This window comes from Lontra canadensis, unplaced genomic scaffold (genome assembly GCF_010015895.1).
Source record: "Lontra canadensis isolate GAN:19392208 unplaced genomic scaffold, GSC_riverotter_1.0 scaffold121, whole genome shotgun sequence".
Classification (NCBI taxonomy): domain Eukaryota; kingdom Metazoa; phylum Chordata; class Mammalia; order Carnivora; family Mustelidae; genus Lontra; species Lontra canadensis.
The window spans coordinates 3096151-3112738 of record NW_022631115.1 but is presented as its reverse complement, the minus strand read 5'-3'; the positions used below and the strand labels follow the sequence as shown (position 1 = coordinate 3112738).

The following is a 16588-nucleotide window of genomic DNA, read 5'->3' as shown; positions in this document are numbered from 1 at the left end:
TTCAAAATAGAAGCGATAAAATCTATACACTGAAATTTATTCACTCTATCCATAAGGAAGACATGCATCCCATTTATGTTTATATCATACACATTTTCAACACATTTCTTTGTGAATTTCTAGGAGTAACTCAAAACCTTGTGATTCACCAAGGGGAAAAATAACATGATGGTATTTCCCAAATGGCTACTGTCATAAGATTGAGTTCTGCAGAACACATTTTGGGGAAATTGGCTTATAAAAAAAAAAAAAAAAGTACAAAAGCATATTTGGTAATCTTCCCAAAACTTATCTGCCAGTAGTCAGCATTTAGATATAAGCTGCCAATACCAAAGCCTTTAGAATTAGAGTCCAAGTTTAAATTATTAATATTATTTAAAAGCACTCCTTGTGAGGAATAGTCTATTGATTTGATGCCATTATTTTTAATGAGACATAGCTATTAACTCAGTTTTATACTGAGGGAGAGGGGGGATAGCCTCTACACATCAAGGCCTGGCAACAGATTGCAATTTCCAAAGGCTAGAATGACGTTTCTGCCTTTACACTTCATTTTTAATGATCCCATTTATGTTATTTGTCCTCCCATGAACTCAATCGTAGTTTTCAAAATGCTCTAACACTTTATTAAAATGATAGGCAGGTGAAATGTTATATTTAATAGAGCAGTGGTTATTGGGAGAAGTTCCAGAGGCATACAGCTGGCTGCATAGAAATTGTTTGCATAGCTTGTTAAAGATAATGTATCTGATTCAACAGATATATCCAAATCAGATTTATACAGAGGCCTATGAATATTAATATATGACTTTTTTTAAAAACTCCATAGAGAAATCTGAACCTTAACCATGTTGAGAACTCAAAACCAAAATATAAGCTTCTGGACTATGGTAGGAATAATTCTGGACTGGATCCTAGATTCCCATGCCTTAGTATACACTCTGTATGATCCCTTCCCCATGATCTTGTGATTGTGGGTTGAGCTTGTGACCTCACTTCTGTGATGGGTTTCCATTAGAGGACAAATGCAAAGGGATTTGGTAGCCATAATTTCCAAATCAGTTAATTTTGAGTCAACCAATTTGAGGGAAATTATCTTGGGGTAGCCAGAGTTGGCCAAAGGAAGGGAGTCTTACAAAGGGTCAGAGACTCAAACTGGGAAAGATTTTCCTCCTTTGAAGAAGTAAGCTGTCTTGTTAGGGGAACCCTAACCCTTATGCCTATACCTTATCCTTAGGTATATGGAAGAACATATACCTAAGATCTTCAGAAGGCTGCCTGTAGGAGGTCAGAGAAGCCACCAGCTGATGCAACATAAAAATAAGGAAATTATTCCTACAAATACAAAAAACTGGATTCTGCCAATTACTTATATGGATTTGGAAAAAGACCCTGAGCTTAGGAACAGAACATACCCCAGCTGATACATGATTGCAGCCTTGGGAAACCCTGCCTATGACTAGGGTTATTTTTTTAATTCATAAATCTCATGATTCAGAATTATATATTAAGTGAGAATAATATCAATTGCAGTACAATTCTCCACACAGTATCTCAAGGTACATACAATTTAAGCCTTTATAGTTTCTTTGTTTTCCATGAACTAATTACTTAACCCTATCCCATTTTCTGCATTTCTCTTTCCCTATAGATGAATTCCACAGGTTTTAGTTCAGAAATAATAAATATACATCAAATCTCTCCAATTAAAAACAAACAAATAAAACATGTTCCACAGGTCCCTATTGAGATGTAAGAGTAGGAACATTTCTTAGAGAAAAATATGCTGCCATCACTCAGGCAGCTCCACACCTGGTTTCTATAATTATAGATGGGAACAGGTATTAGCACTACACTGCCATAAGCAACCATTCTTACATCCCCAGGGGCAAGCAGTAGCAAGGACAAGTGAAAAAGGGAAAAGAAACCCAATGGCTAGACGTCTCAGTTTATGTCATTTGTTCACATACTCACCATTTTTAATTCCACAACCACCCAATGATGTTTACTTTTAAGCAGCAGTTGGGGGCTCCACAGAGATTTTAATGTAACATCATGAGTGAAACAAAGAAGCCAAATAAAAACTAAATCCAAAACAATAATCAAGTAACCAAAAAAACTCTGAATTTGCTAATGCTAATAAGTCAATACTTAAAGAAGTTTAAGTAGAATAATTTATTGCTTAAGAAAATCCAAGAAATGAGGGATTCAGAGTTTCTGCCACCTGGGAAATAACAAGACAAAAAAGAAATTCTGGAGACCTTGGTACCATGTCTTTCCTCAGGTTCTAAGTTGACTGACTGGTCTGTCTTTCTATCTCTGCCTTCCAGGTCATAGTACACATGTTTTACATAGGATGTCTAGGATCTTAAGCTGTACTTAAGTACAAGAAATAGATAAAACTTCCCCTACTCCAGTTTCTTTAGAACCAGAAATCCAACTCAATTTTTGTTTTAGGAATTTAATAGAAACTTTTTAAAATGAGAAATGTAAGAGAATACTTACGACTTTAAAAACATTCTTACTTCAGTTATTCAAGGTATGTCATTTAATACAGATTTAATCATATTGCCTGTATGCCCTATACTGGATTTTCATAAATTGTTATGCACTGAAAACACTGTACTACAAATACCATTGAAGAAAACAAATTCACAAGTGTTGAAAAGTTAAAAAAAGAAAATTAAATAGATGAAATCTACAGTATTTTGGAACATTATTCATCTATATAGACATTTTAAACAATCATTATTTAATGAGGCACATCATTATCCAAATTCTACTTGGGTTTCAACATAGGGTTTCTTCATACACTTGTAAGACAAAGCATCATTATTAAACTGACGAGTAAATTTTGATAAGTTTTCAAAACAACTTTTTAAAATTTTATGAACAATAAGAACTTCACAAGCCAGAGCTTTTAAAATGGAATGTTTGTCACTATTTGAAAAATTCTATCAACTTTGATGTTACAAAGAGAAAAAACAAAACAGAACAAAACAACAAAAAAAATCAAATTCTGTCAGTAGAACTGCCGTAAGCTTTCCTTACTCCAGAACCCTGTTATAGCTAAGAAAAGACATTTTGTGTCCTCCAAACATGAGTCTTTTGTTACAACATAAAGCATGTTGTAATAGAATGACAACCTCAAATTAAGCTTGCCAGCAGTAGTTAAGAACATGCATAGTACAGTGTGCTATAATCATAGGGGTCAGGATATATGTTCAAGTTGCAGGCTAGTAGCAAGCATTCCACACTACAGAGTGTAGGAATATTATTAATGGGAATTTAGGGTTTTCAAGAATGGCAAAATAAATTTTAATTAATTATTTTCATAATATTTACAAAAACATAATCAGTGGACTCAGTGATGTTTTCTTGACTTGCATTTTAAAATACATTTTATGAGATTATTGTGCTAAGGCAATGAGCTGATTTATCAATCCGTTTAGGATAATAGAGACAGGGAAAAATCAATCTTTCAAAACCGTGACAGAGATTGTAAAAAGAGTCATAATTCTTAACTCTTCCCTGTACTCTGATCCCTTGCAATTGGCCCACAACGTCTCCCAGTGAGAGTGACTAGTTTCTTACCACTTCTATCTGTGCTGGGCTTGATCAGTAGTTTCCACAAAAGGAAACATATGCTAGTACTGGAACCAGGGCTCAAGAAGCTTTGCATATTTCCACTTTCTCTCAGAACTTTTCCAGTGGAAAGAACAACCCTAGAAAGAGCCTGCTGAATGAGGAGAGTTCACATAGAGAGACTAATTGTCCCATGTGAGGCCCTGGACACTTGAGAAGAGACCAAAAGTGCTTATCTGACTCACAGTCAACCAGAGGAACATGCAAGAGCCAAAGCTAGAGATTCTTAGCTGACCCATAGTCACATAAGCAATAGTAACTACTTATTTTTTCAACTTACTAAAATTTTGGAAAGTGTGTTACGCACCAAACACTAAGGAATATGACCACAGAAAAGAAAAAAAAATGCACATAATTGTACGTTTAACAGATACCTTCACGAATCTCATTTTCTGTAACTCATTTACATTGAATTGCTTAAGCAATGATTATATATGCATTTTCTTATTGTCTTCAGAGAACATCCTTTGTAGACGTCTACAATAGCATTAGTCTGTGGATTATCGGGTGTCTTCCTGTCCTTTGTTTCCATCACTGTCATGACAAAATAAACCTATACACAATTATGGCAAAAATCCAAAGGCATAGTCAACGTCCTTCATCGCAGCCACAGAAATGCATCTCTGTCCCTTGGAATTAATGCAACAATTTGGAAAGCAATTTGCTAGTCCTTCAAAGAATGAAATGAACGTCTAAGAGACGTCTGCTATTTCATCTGTTAACAGAGTGTCACAAAAGTCCTTGAACTAAAGTGTTAAATGAAGAACATTTAAGTATCTGAAAATGATGTGTATTGTAACATAATTTTTATAAAGGTACAACGGAAGAAAATTAAATGCCAGATTGTTCAACCATACATACTTTTCGAAAAAGCAAGGAAAAGGAGAGGATCCTGGGCAGACGGCAGAATAGAAAGCGCAGGGAATCTCTCTCCTCACCTGAACACCAATCGCACTGTCAGAATATGTCTAACGAAATTTGGGAGTTTGGGACTTTATTTGAAGGCCTGAAACTTCAGGGGAAGACTTGGACAATGGAATGTAGTTAATTTGAGCTCTTAGTACAGTAGCAGCTGTGTATCTTTCACTTCCAGCCCAATGTCAGGCAGCTGTGCACATGTTCCTAGAGCAGCCTGTACATAGATTTCTGGAGCCAGAGTGAGCAAAAATGACCCCGTCCTCCAAGTACTGGGGATTTATGTTCTGATCACTGATTGCGTCTTATGATCACAGAGGTGCAGACAGTGAGATAAGAGGCCACTGTTGTTATATCTCCCCCCAGAATGGTAATTCCCTTCCCCTCTAGTGGAAGTGACTTATGAGGGGACTGTGTGCTCTTTACCACCGCATTCATTTTTTCTTTTTCTCTTTTGGGAGTCAGACTTTGAAGGCCTGGACATGTACAAGCAAGTGTATATACAGTGACAGAAAGCAGCTGTACATGTCCAGGAAAAGGGCAAAGATTCAGAATAAGCCTGAGAAGAACTTAAGTTTACATCTGAGACAAATACTTGGCACAGCAACTGCCTATAAAAGTAAACAAAACAAAACAACAAAAAAACTAAAGCAAAAATTGTTTTAAGAATTGAAAAGTCAGGGAAGGACAATATGATTTCAAGTATTATATTATTAGAATCAAATATCCAGTTTGACAACATGCACATGCACATACAAACATACATACTCAATCACAAAGTATACAAAGAAACTGGAAAGTCTGGCCCTTTCAAAGAGAAAAAATAATCATTGAAACGGTTTCTGAAAAATGACCTACTGACAGATCTACTAGATAAAGACCTTAAAATAACTGATTTGGAGATATTCAAAGAACTAAAGAAGAAAATGAAGTCAGGAAGTTTATGTGTAAACAAAATGAAGATATTAATAATAAGAAAGCCTAAAAAGAAACAACAACAAAAAAAAGACCTGGAAGTGAAAAGTATAAATAAATTTACAAGCAGGTTTGACTACGCCAAAACAAAAAACAAAAAACCTCAGAATCTTGTAGATAAAGCAATGGAAATTATTGAATCTGAGGTTTGGAAAGGAAAAAAAAGAAGGTTGAAGAAAAGTAAACGGAGTTTAAGGGGCTAATGGGACATCACCTAGAAAACAAGCATGCATGCAATAGAAGTTTCAAATGGCAAAGACAGAGAAAGGGATAAAGAGAACATTTGAAGAAATATTGCTGAAATGTCTTAAATTTCATGAACATTAACACACCCATCCAAAAATTTCAATGAACTCCAAACAAAAAGAACTCAAAGAGACCCACAGCAAGACACATTTTAGTTAAATTAATAAAAATCAAAGAAAGAAAATTGGCACACAATATACAATTGATTCTCAATTAGATTATTAGCAGATTTCTCATCAGAAACTTCAAAGGCCAGAAAACAGTAGGAAATATATTCAAAGTACTAACTGGAAAAACAAAAACAAAAACAAAACAAAAGAGCTGTCAACCAAGATTCCTGTATCTGGCAAAACTGCCCTTCAACAGTGTGGGGGAAATTAAAACATTCTTCTAAAATAAAAGCTGAGGGAGTTCATTACAATTAGAACTGCTCTTCAATAATGCTCAAGGGAATCCTGCTGGATGAAACAAAAGAACATTAGAATGTAATTTGTAGTTATAAAAACAATTCTCAAGAAAGGCAATACATTGGCAATTTAAAAAAGTTAGTATTACTGTAAGTACATTATAATGCTACATTTTTTTCTACATGATTTTAAAGACTAATATATTTTTAAAAAATTACTAGTCTAAAAGCTAGCATTGTTTTAACATTGGTTTATAACTCCATGTTTTGTTTTCTACCTAATATAAGAAACTAATGCATTTAAAAGAATTACTAGTTTATGTTTGGGGGGGCATAGAATGTATAAATATGTAATTTTGTGACATCAACATCCAAAAACAATACAGGTAGATGTGTAAAGGAGCAGAGTTTTTGTATGTTATTGAAGTTAGGTTAATATAAATTCAAATTAGGGTGTTATAAATTTAGAATGTCAGATATGATCCCCATGGTAACTATGAATAAATTAGCTACAGAATATACATAAAAGGAAATAAGAATTTAAACATTTCCCTACAAAGTATCAACTAAACAGAAAAGAAATAATGTAGGAAATAAAGGACAAAAACCTTTAAGATATAGATAACAAATAGAAAAATGACAGAAATAAATTCCTTATTCAAATGTAAATGGATTTAACTATCAAATCAAAAGACAGAGATTGGCAGAATGGATAAAAACTTATAATTCAACTAAGTGTTATCTATTGGATATTCATCCTGGACCAAAGACACAAAGAAATTGAAAGTATAAGAATGGAAAAAATTACTCCATGCAAATAGTAGCCAAAAGAGTGCAATGGTGACTACACAATTATCAAATAAAATAGACTTTAAATCAAAAAAGTTTATGAGACAAAGGATCATATTGTATATTAATAAAAGGTATAATATATCAAGAAGATAAAATAATTATAAACATTTGTGCATCTAGTAACAATCAAAATATATAAAGCAAAAACTGACAGAAGGGAGTACATGGGTCTACAATAATAGTTGGAGACTTCAGTACTCTACTATGAATAATGGATAGATAACCAGACTCAAAATGTACAGACAGAGCCAAGTTAAATGTAGTAACTAAGTAAACCTAAGAGACATATGCAAGACACTCTACTGAAACAACAACGGCACGTGAATTCTCTCAAGTGCACGTGGGGAATCTTCCAGGATAGGCCATATGGTGGGCCACAAAGTATGTCTCAGTAGATTTGGAAAAGATAGATATCATACAAAGTATCTTCTCTGACCAGGAAATTTAATGCTAAGGAGGAACTCAATAGATGCAAATGCTTACATGAAAAAGAAGAATGGTCTCAAATCAACAGCCTAACTTGACAAGTTAAGGAAATGGAGGGAGAATGACAAACTAAGCCCAAAGCTAGAAGAAGTAAGGAAATAATAAGATTATACACAAAACAATCAAAATATATATTAGATGGGTGCCTGCATGGTTCAACTGGTTAAGTGCTGACTCTTGATTTCAGCGCAGGTCATTATCTCAGGATCGTGATACTTAGTACTGTGTCAAGCCTTCATGTTCAGTGGTGAATCCACTTGTGATTCTCTCTCTCCCTCTGTCCCTCCCACCACTTGCACACACACTCTTTCTCTAAAATAAATAAAATCTTTAAAAAAAAATAGATATTAGGAAAAACAGTAGAGAAAATCAGTGAAACCAAAAATTCCTTGAAAGGATTAAAGTAATTGACAAAATTTTAGTCACATAGACTAGGAAAACAAAAAGAAAAGAAAGAAAGAAAGAAAGAAAGAAAGAAAGAAAGAAAGAAAGAAAGAAAGAAAGAAAGAAAGAAAGAAGGAAAGAAAGAAAGAAGACCCAAATTAATAAAATCAGAAAGTGGAGATATTATTGCCAAATCAATAAAACTAAAAAATATTTCAAGAGAGTACTATGAACAATTATATGTCAGAAAATGAAATAATTCAGATGAAATGGACAAATTCCTAGAAACAAAAACTTAAGACCAAATCACTAGGAAATACAAAACATAAAGCCATCACATTCCCTGATTTCAAATTACGCAAAGCTACAGTAATTAAAAACAGTATGGTATTGGCATAAAGAGAGATCAATGGAACAGAATAAAAAATCCAGAAATAAATCCACATATATACAGTCAACAAATTTATGACAAAGAAGCCAAGAATATTTAATAGGAAAGGTACAGTATCTTCGATAAATGATGTTGGGAATATTAAACAGTCACATGCAAATTAATGAAATGAACCACTCTTTTACACCATGCACAAAAATTAACTCAAAAAGGATTAAAGACTTGAACATAAGACCTGTAACTATAAAATTTCTAGAAGAAAACATAATCAGTAAGCTCTTTGACATAGATGTTGATGATGATTTTTTAATCTGACACTAAAATCAAAAACAACAAAAGAAACAAACAACTGAGGCCAAATCAATCCAAAAAGCTTCTCCACAGCAAAGGAAATGATCAAGAAAATGAAAAGGCAACCTACTGAATGGGAGAAAATTTTTGCAAATCAGGTTTCTGGTAAGGGTCTAGTATCCAAAATATATAAAGAACTTACACAACTCAATAACAAAAAAAAAAAAAAAAATTAAAATGGGCAGAGGACCTTAACAGACATTTTCCAAAAAAGACATATAGACAGCCAAAAGGTACATGGAATGATAGTTAACCTCATTATTCATTAGGGAAATGAAAATCAAAACCACAATGAGATAACATCTCATATCTGTTACCATGGCTAGAATCAAAAAGACAAAAAATAGCAAGTGCTGGCAAGGATATGGACAAAGGAGAACTCCTATAATGTGTTGCATGGGAGTGGGAATGTAAATTGGTGCAGCCACTAAGGAAAATACAGAGTTTCCTCAAAAAATTAAAAATAGAACTACCATATAATCCAGCAATATACCTTGGGTTATTTATGCAAAGAAAATGAAAATAATAAACTGAAAAAATATGCAGCTACATTTTCTTTGTAGCATTATTTATAATATCCAAGATTGGGTACAACCTAAGTATCCATTGATGGATAAATGGATAAAAAAGATATGGTACATATACACAGTGGAATACTATTTGGCCATAAAGAAAGAATGATATATTGCCATTTGTGATAATATAGATGGACCCTGAAGGCATTATGCAAAGTAAAGTTAGTCGACAAAGAAAGAGATACTTTAAGATCCCTCCTACCTGGAATCTAAAATATATATGTAGCCAAGCTCACAGATACAGAGATCACAGACTATCTGAAATAGTGAAAAAATTTTGAAAAAAAAAGAACAAAGCCGAAAAACTCACAAATGTCCTGGTTTCAAAACTTAACTACAAAACTTTGGCAATCAAAAGAATCTGTGTGGTACTGGCAGAAAGGCCGGTAGACCCGTAGACCAATGGAATTGAATATGATCAGCTTTAAAAATAAAAAAAAAAAAAAAGCTTCACATGTATGGTCAAATGATTTTTGACAAAGTGGCAAGATTATTCAATGGGGAAACAGTCTTGACAACAAATGTATTGAAAAAGCTGGATATTCACATGCAAAAAAAATGAAATTGGATCCTCTCTTAATACCATAAACAAACATCTCAAAAGAGATCAAAGACCCCAATGTAAGTCCTCAAAGTATAACAAAACATAATAGAGAAATAACAAAAGTTATTTAAAGTTATTTAAAGTTAACAGAATTTAACAAAACAGAGAGAACAAAACATAAGGCAAAAGCTTTATAACTCTGGATTTTGCAATGATTTCTTGGATATGACCCCAAATGCATATTTAGCAAAGAAACAAAATGGGCAAATTAGACTTCATTAAAATTAAATACTTTGTTCACCAAAGGACAATATCAAAGAGTAAAAGGGTTATCCAGAGAATGAGAGAAAGTACTCGTAAATCATGTTTCCAATAAGGGATTAATATCCAGTATACACAGAGAACTAAAACAACAAATAAACAAACTGATTTAAAAATGGGCAAAAGACTGAAAACCCATTTCTTCAAAGAAGATACACAAATGAACAATAAACCCATGGAAAGATACTCAACATCACTAACTAGGGAAATCAAAACTACAATGAGATACAACCTCACACTTGTTAGGATGACTGGTATTAAAGAAAAAATAATAAAAAATAAAACAGAAAATAACAGTTGTTGGTGAGGATGTGGAGCAATTTGAATATCTGTACATTGTTGGTATGAATGTAAAATGGTAGAGCTGCTATGGAAGACAGTATGGAGATTCTTCAAATAATTGAAGACAGAATTACCAAATGACCCAACAATTCACTTCTAGGGATATACCCAAATAAATGGAAAAAAATAATCTCAAAAATATATTTGTATACCCAAGATCATAGCAGTATTATTCAGAATAGCTAAAACAGTTGGATGTCTAAGGATCCATCAATAGATGATGGATTTTATAGAGCATTCTACCTAGCAAAATTAGGTCTTTTCATGTGTCTGTGGAACAATCCATCAAGATAGATCATATTCTGGATTATAAAACAAACATTAACAAATTTAATGACAAGAGAAAAATCTTCAAAGATGTAGAAATTTTAAAAAAATTATAAACATTCCATGGTTCTAAGAAAAAGTCCCAAAGGAAATGAAAAAAATACACTAAACTGAATGAAAATGAAAATATAACATCAAAAGTTATTGCATACACACAAAACAGTTCTGAGTGAAATTTATAGCACTAGATGCTTATATCAGGAAAGACTGGATATCTCAAATCGATAATCTAAGTTCCTACCTCAAACTAGAAAAGGAGCAAAATAAATCTAAAGTAAGCAAAAAAAAAGGTAAAGCATAGAATGCCGGTCAATGAAATTTAAAACAGTAACTTTAGCAAAAGTTAGCAAGGTAAAATCTGGTTTTTAGAAAAAAATAAACAATAATGTTAAGTCTTTAGCAAGAGTGATAAAGATAAAAACATCTGAAAGCACACATCTCAAATGTATGGAATAAAATAGAGAATTAAAAAAAAAATCCCCTGCAGTCATTAAAAGGATCATAAGGGAATAATATGAAAAACTTTCCACTTTGAATTCACGAAGAAATGGATTAATTTCTTGAGACAACAACCAACTGAACTTTTGCGAACAACCACAAAAAGAAAAGATAAACCAAATGGTCTAATATGGTTAAATAATTTATATTTGTAATTAAAATCTTCTGAAAAGTAATCTCTATCCTGAGATGGTTACTGGACAGTTTTTCCAAATATTCAAAGAGGAATTTAAACCATTTTATATAAACTTTTCCTAAAACTACAAGAGGAAGGGAGCATTTTTCAACTCATTTTATGAATCTAGGATTAACTGATGCCCAAACCAGACAAGTACAACACATACAAAAAAAAGAATACTAGAGAACACTGTATCTCTTACACACTTAAAAGTAAAAAAAACAAAAACAAACAAAAACCCCTCAAAAATAAATTAGAAAATCAAATCAAACAATAAACAAAAATAATTATATGACCCACCAAGTCCAAGTGAGTTTGATTCCAGGCATACAAGGCTGATTCAATATTTGAAAGTCAGTGGGTGTTATCCATCATCTCCACAGGTTAAAGAGGGAAAATCACATAATCACATCAATAGGTGAAGAATAATTTGGTAAAATTTCAATAGACACTCTACAAAAACAAATAAAAAGACTCATAACAACAACAACAATAACAAAACCCGGGGCACCTGGGTGACTCAGTCAATTAAGTGTCTGACTTTGGCTTAGGTGATGATCCCTGGGTGCTGGGATAAAGTCCCCCTGTGAGGCTCCCTGCTTAGCCAGGATTCAGCTTTTCCCTCTGCTCCTCCCTGGCTCATGCTCTCTCTCACACATTCTCTGGTCTCAAAATACATATACATACATACATACATACATACATAAAATAAAAATCTTTTTTTTTAAATAGCAAAACCCCAAAACCACAGTTAACATCAGACTTAATGAAGAAACAATATTTCCTCTAATACTGAAAAGACAGTAACGCCTGTTGTCACAACTCCATTAAACATAGCTTGCTTGCTTGCTTGCTTTTATCCTTCTTCTTCTTCTTCTTCTTCTTTTTTTTTTTTTTTTTTCCCAGCATGGTAGTTTAAATTCTAACCAGTCTAAAGATTGGAGAGGAAGAAAACTCTATTTGCAGGCTACATAATTGTCTGTGCAGGAAATCCCTAATAATTTATCAAAAAATCTATTACTAATAATTAGTGAAGTTACAGGATACAAGGTCAAAATACGAAATTAAACTTCATTTCTATATACTAACCTCAGACAAGCAGAAACCAAATTTAAAAATGCAATGCTATTTAGGATAATCCCAAGGCGAAAGAAATATTTAGATGTAAATATAACAAACATGCACAGCACCTGCATAGCAAGAGTTAGTTCTGTAACTATTGACAAAAGTCATTCAAAGAGGACTTAATTAAATGGGTGACAGTCCAGGCTTAGGGACTTAGGAAGATAATAAGCCAGCACAAGCTGGACAGGTGTGCCAGGCTGGGCATGAAAACTGTCATATGAGTTTAATTATTTCACTTAGTTAAATTAACCAATAATAAGTCAATTGTACACTTTCCAGTTTAAGAGACTCTATCTAGAGATGAGTACAAGGATAAGACAGAGAAAAACACCAGTGATACAGCAGAGAAAGACTTTGGGGTGTATTTTGACTAGCATTCTTTTTTTGGTTTTCGCTTTGAATAAATGACTAGCCTACAAAATGTTTTCAATATATACATACATCAGTTTGCTAACGTTTCATTCCTATCGCTGACTGCACTGTGATGTAGAATGTTTATTTTTCCAAGTAAAGAATTTGCTAGAGCAAAATGAATGGGAATCCCTGGTTGTGAATGGAGACTAATTTTACATTAAATTGATTTCACTTAACGAAATAGAGCAGCATTAGGCCATTTGTACTTCTTTCAGTAAACAAAGCTATTTTTGTGAAGTTCATCAATGCAGAATGCAACTCTCTATCCTATTCTAAAGATTAAAAACACCTGACTCAAAGTTCAAGCATTTCTTAAAAATGAGGGAATTTTTTTTTTTTCCCCCTTAGGGAGTAAAAATAGCTTAGTTCCTATGGATTTTTCCTATCGTTAGGTCCTATATTCCTAGAGTAATTCAATAGATTTCCTAAGGTTTCATAGGGACCTTAGTTCCTATGGTTATTTTCTTAATTCATGACACACATGAAATAAGCTAAAGGCAAATTTAAAAACTTGTAAATAAGGAATGACTCCATCTTTTGACCAGAATGCCAGAGAAATATTCACAAGAACAAAGTTTATCCTCTCACATATAGCCATACTTTTTAAGATGGCCAAACACACTATTTCCAACTGCTGGTATGAAGTTATATATTTCATGAGACTATTTCTATTTATACATCACCAAATATCTGAGTGACTACTAAGAACCCAGTACTGTTCTAGGGTCTGTGAACACTGCAGAGGGAGAACACAGAAAATGAATTTAAAAATGAAATTTATATGGCTCCTGGGTGGCTCAGTGGGTTAAAGCCTCTGCCTTCGGCTCAGGTCATGATGCCAGGGTCTTGGGATCAAGCCCCACATCGGACTCTCTGCTATGCAGGGAGCCTGCTTCCTCCTCTCTCTCTCTGCCTGCTTCTCTGCCTACTTGTGATCTCTGTCTGCCAAATAAATAAATAAAATCTTTAAAAAAATGAAATTTATATATATGATATATTAAATGCACCGAAAAGAATTGCAACCAAAAATCCCCTAGTGATTAAAAATGTATCTATTTGTAGTTTACTTAAAAACCTATCTGCTTTTAAATATCTTTTGACTTTTCATAACTAAAATACCATTTTGGAGAGAATGTCTCATAGTTATGGCTTTAATCTAACAAGTACCAGTTAATGGGATTTGCTGTGTCATCTACTATCCATGCTTGTCATTTGAGAATTATGTATTCTCTAGTAAAAAGTAATCCTTTTCAGAATTTGATACTGGAACAGAACATGTTCATGTGCAAAGTTCTTCATTAATTGTTCATCATGTCATGTCAACCACGGTAAAGTATCTGAATAGCAGCAGAGTAATATTTTATTCTCCTTAACAATTTTAAGCTTATATATGAAAAGGAGAAGGTAATTTCCTGGTAATTTTTATTTTATGACCGCATTTTAAGTATATGCCTTAGTACGCGGATGTATCCTAGCTCTCTAGGTAAAATTGAGCTTTAGACTTCTGAGGACAGGTACCATAATGGAAGATAAAGTCCTATTATCTATTGCATAGTTCTTAATAACCAGTTGACTTCAGGGTCAGCTCTTGGTGCTGTTTCATATTCCTTCTGGCTTTGTTACGCTGCTTTCTTACCCAAAGGTTGTTCACAAAACTGCCCTGACAAGAGCCAGGGTGATGATACTCTCATCTAATGTATTTCCCTCAATAACTTCTTTTGTCCTCCTCAGTGAGTGGTAGCCGAGTCAAGGTCTCGAACTTTCTAGTCTGTAATTTCCACATCTCACTGAATTCAACAAAGTTAACATTTTTTTCTCCTTGTTACTCTTCTCCTTCATTCTGTCTCCTCCTTCCCTGAGTTCATCCTCTTTACTTCATTCTTATAAAGCAGTTGAGGCCAGAATACAGAGGCCTGAATTTCTAACTAAGGTTATATCCTTTATCAATGCACAATGAAAAATGAACCATGTTTTTGAAAAAAATATTACTTATTGATGTAATTTAGGGTCTTATCTTCTGCACCTTACAAAGCTAGTCATTTCCTCCTCACCCCAGATCATTCTACACTTTTCCTCTTGGGAACTCTTTCCTCACTATACCAGTACTTTCAAGTCTAGACCATACTTTACCATATCCAGTCAAGAATCAATCACTGATTTATACTCTAGGCCAGAGTTTTTCCTGAATTCAAACATACACAACATCCTGCCATAGGTTTCCTCTATGTAATCTTCAAAATCAACATGTTGAAATTGGAAGTTAGCCTTCTTCCACCCCAAACACACTCATCTTTCCATAGAACCTGTCTCCATCAATGGTAGACATCTTCTAAGACAAAAAACTGAACTGATTTCTTCCTTCACTTCCATCCTCCACATTCAGTGGGCCATTAAGTGCTTTCAAAATATCCTCCTAATTGTTTCTTAAACTTACATACCCTCTAAGTCTTTCCACATTCCTTGGCTTCTACTTGGGTTTATTCTGTTATCATTCCATGCTTAGATTTCCATAAACATACTGATCACATGGTGTCCCACATAAAAACTCCTCACTTATCCTGTTCCCCTATGCTTAAGTTATTTTTTTTTAATTTTATTTATTTATTTGACAGAGAGAGAGATCACAAGTAGGCAGAGAGGCAGGCAGAGAGAGAGGGGGAAGCAGGCTCCCCGCTGAGCAGAGAGCCTGATGCGGGGCTTGCTCCCAGGATGCCGGGATCATGACCTGAGCCGAAGGCAGAGACTTTAACCCACTGAGCCACCCAGGCACCCCTAAGTTATTTTTTCTAAATTACAAATATATAATCCTTTAAAAATGCAAATGTATAATCATGCAGGTCCTCAGCTTCTAGCCCTTTCATGGATCTCCCTGTCTTCTGGACACAATATCATTTACAGTAATATTCACTGTCCTTAATAATGTTTGTAAGCCTTGACTTTACAATCTCATCTTCTCCTCAGTTTTACTATTCCATAGTAATTGTCATTCTCTAAATGTGAATTCCTCTTTCTGCACCAGTGTTACTTTCCATTGGTAGTTGCATCTGCCTGGACTCTCCTTTCTCTGTGCCCTTTAGCCTCATATCCTTCTGCCAGGAAGCAAATGGGTCTGTTCCCATTTGTTTTCCAAAACCTCACAGAAAGTTCTCTCCAGTCCATGACTCATATTCAAGTTGTACACTCCAGAAGAAATACACTAGCTAGCCTGTAATTCTGTAAGAGCTTCTTGGAAGTATCATAATAAGCTAATGTACATGTAAATGTGATGTCAACTTCAAAATGCATAAAATATATTACAGAGTAATTACAAATGACACCTGTTTGTTACTAATGAAAATTTCATAGACATTACTATTCAGGAAGTACAAACTACACATTTTGTTATTCAAGGAAATTTAATAACATACTGTATTATTTTGTTTAGATTTCATTTACCATGAATTCACCATGAATTACTCTAGCTGATAATACAAAAATCAAAGTACAAAAGGGAAAAGCATGTCACAGCCTCTAATGATTAGTGCATATCTTCAGTAATCCCTATGACTTTAAGAAAACTGAGATGTTTTCTTCTTGGAAAGAGGTAATTCTTTGAAAGCAATAGCATTTTTCC

The 16588-nt window shown here is 33.8% G+C and overlaps 1 protein-coding gene across 4 annotated transcripts in view; it reads right to left on the bottom strand.

Annotated features, from left to right (window-relative positions):
- SNTG1 (syntrophin gamma 1) overlaps positions 1-16588 on the bottom strand; it is an 890620-nt gene that overhangs the window by 621032 nt on the left and 253000 nt on the right. The window lies entirely within an intron of this gene.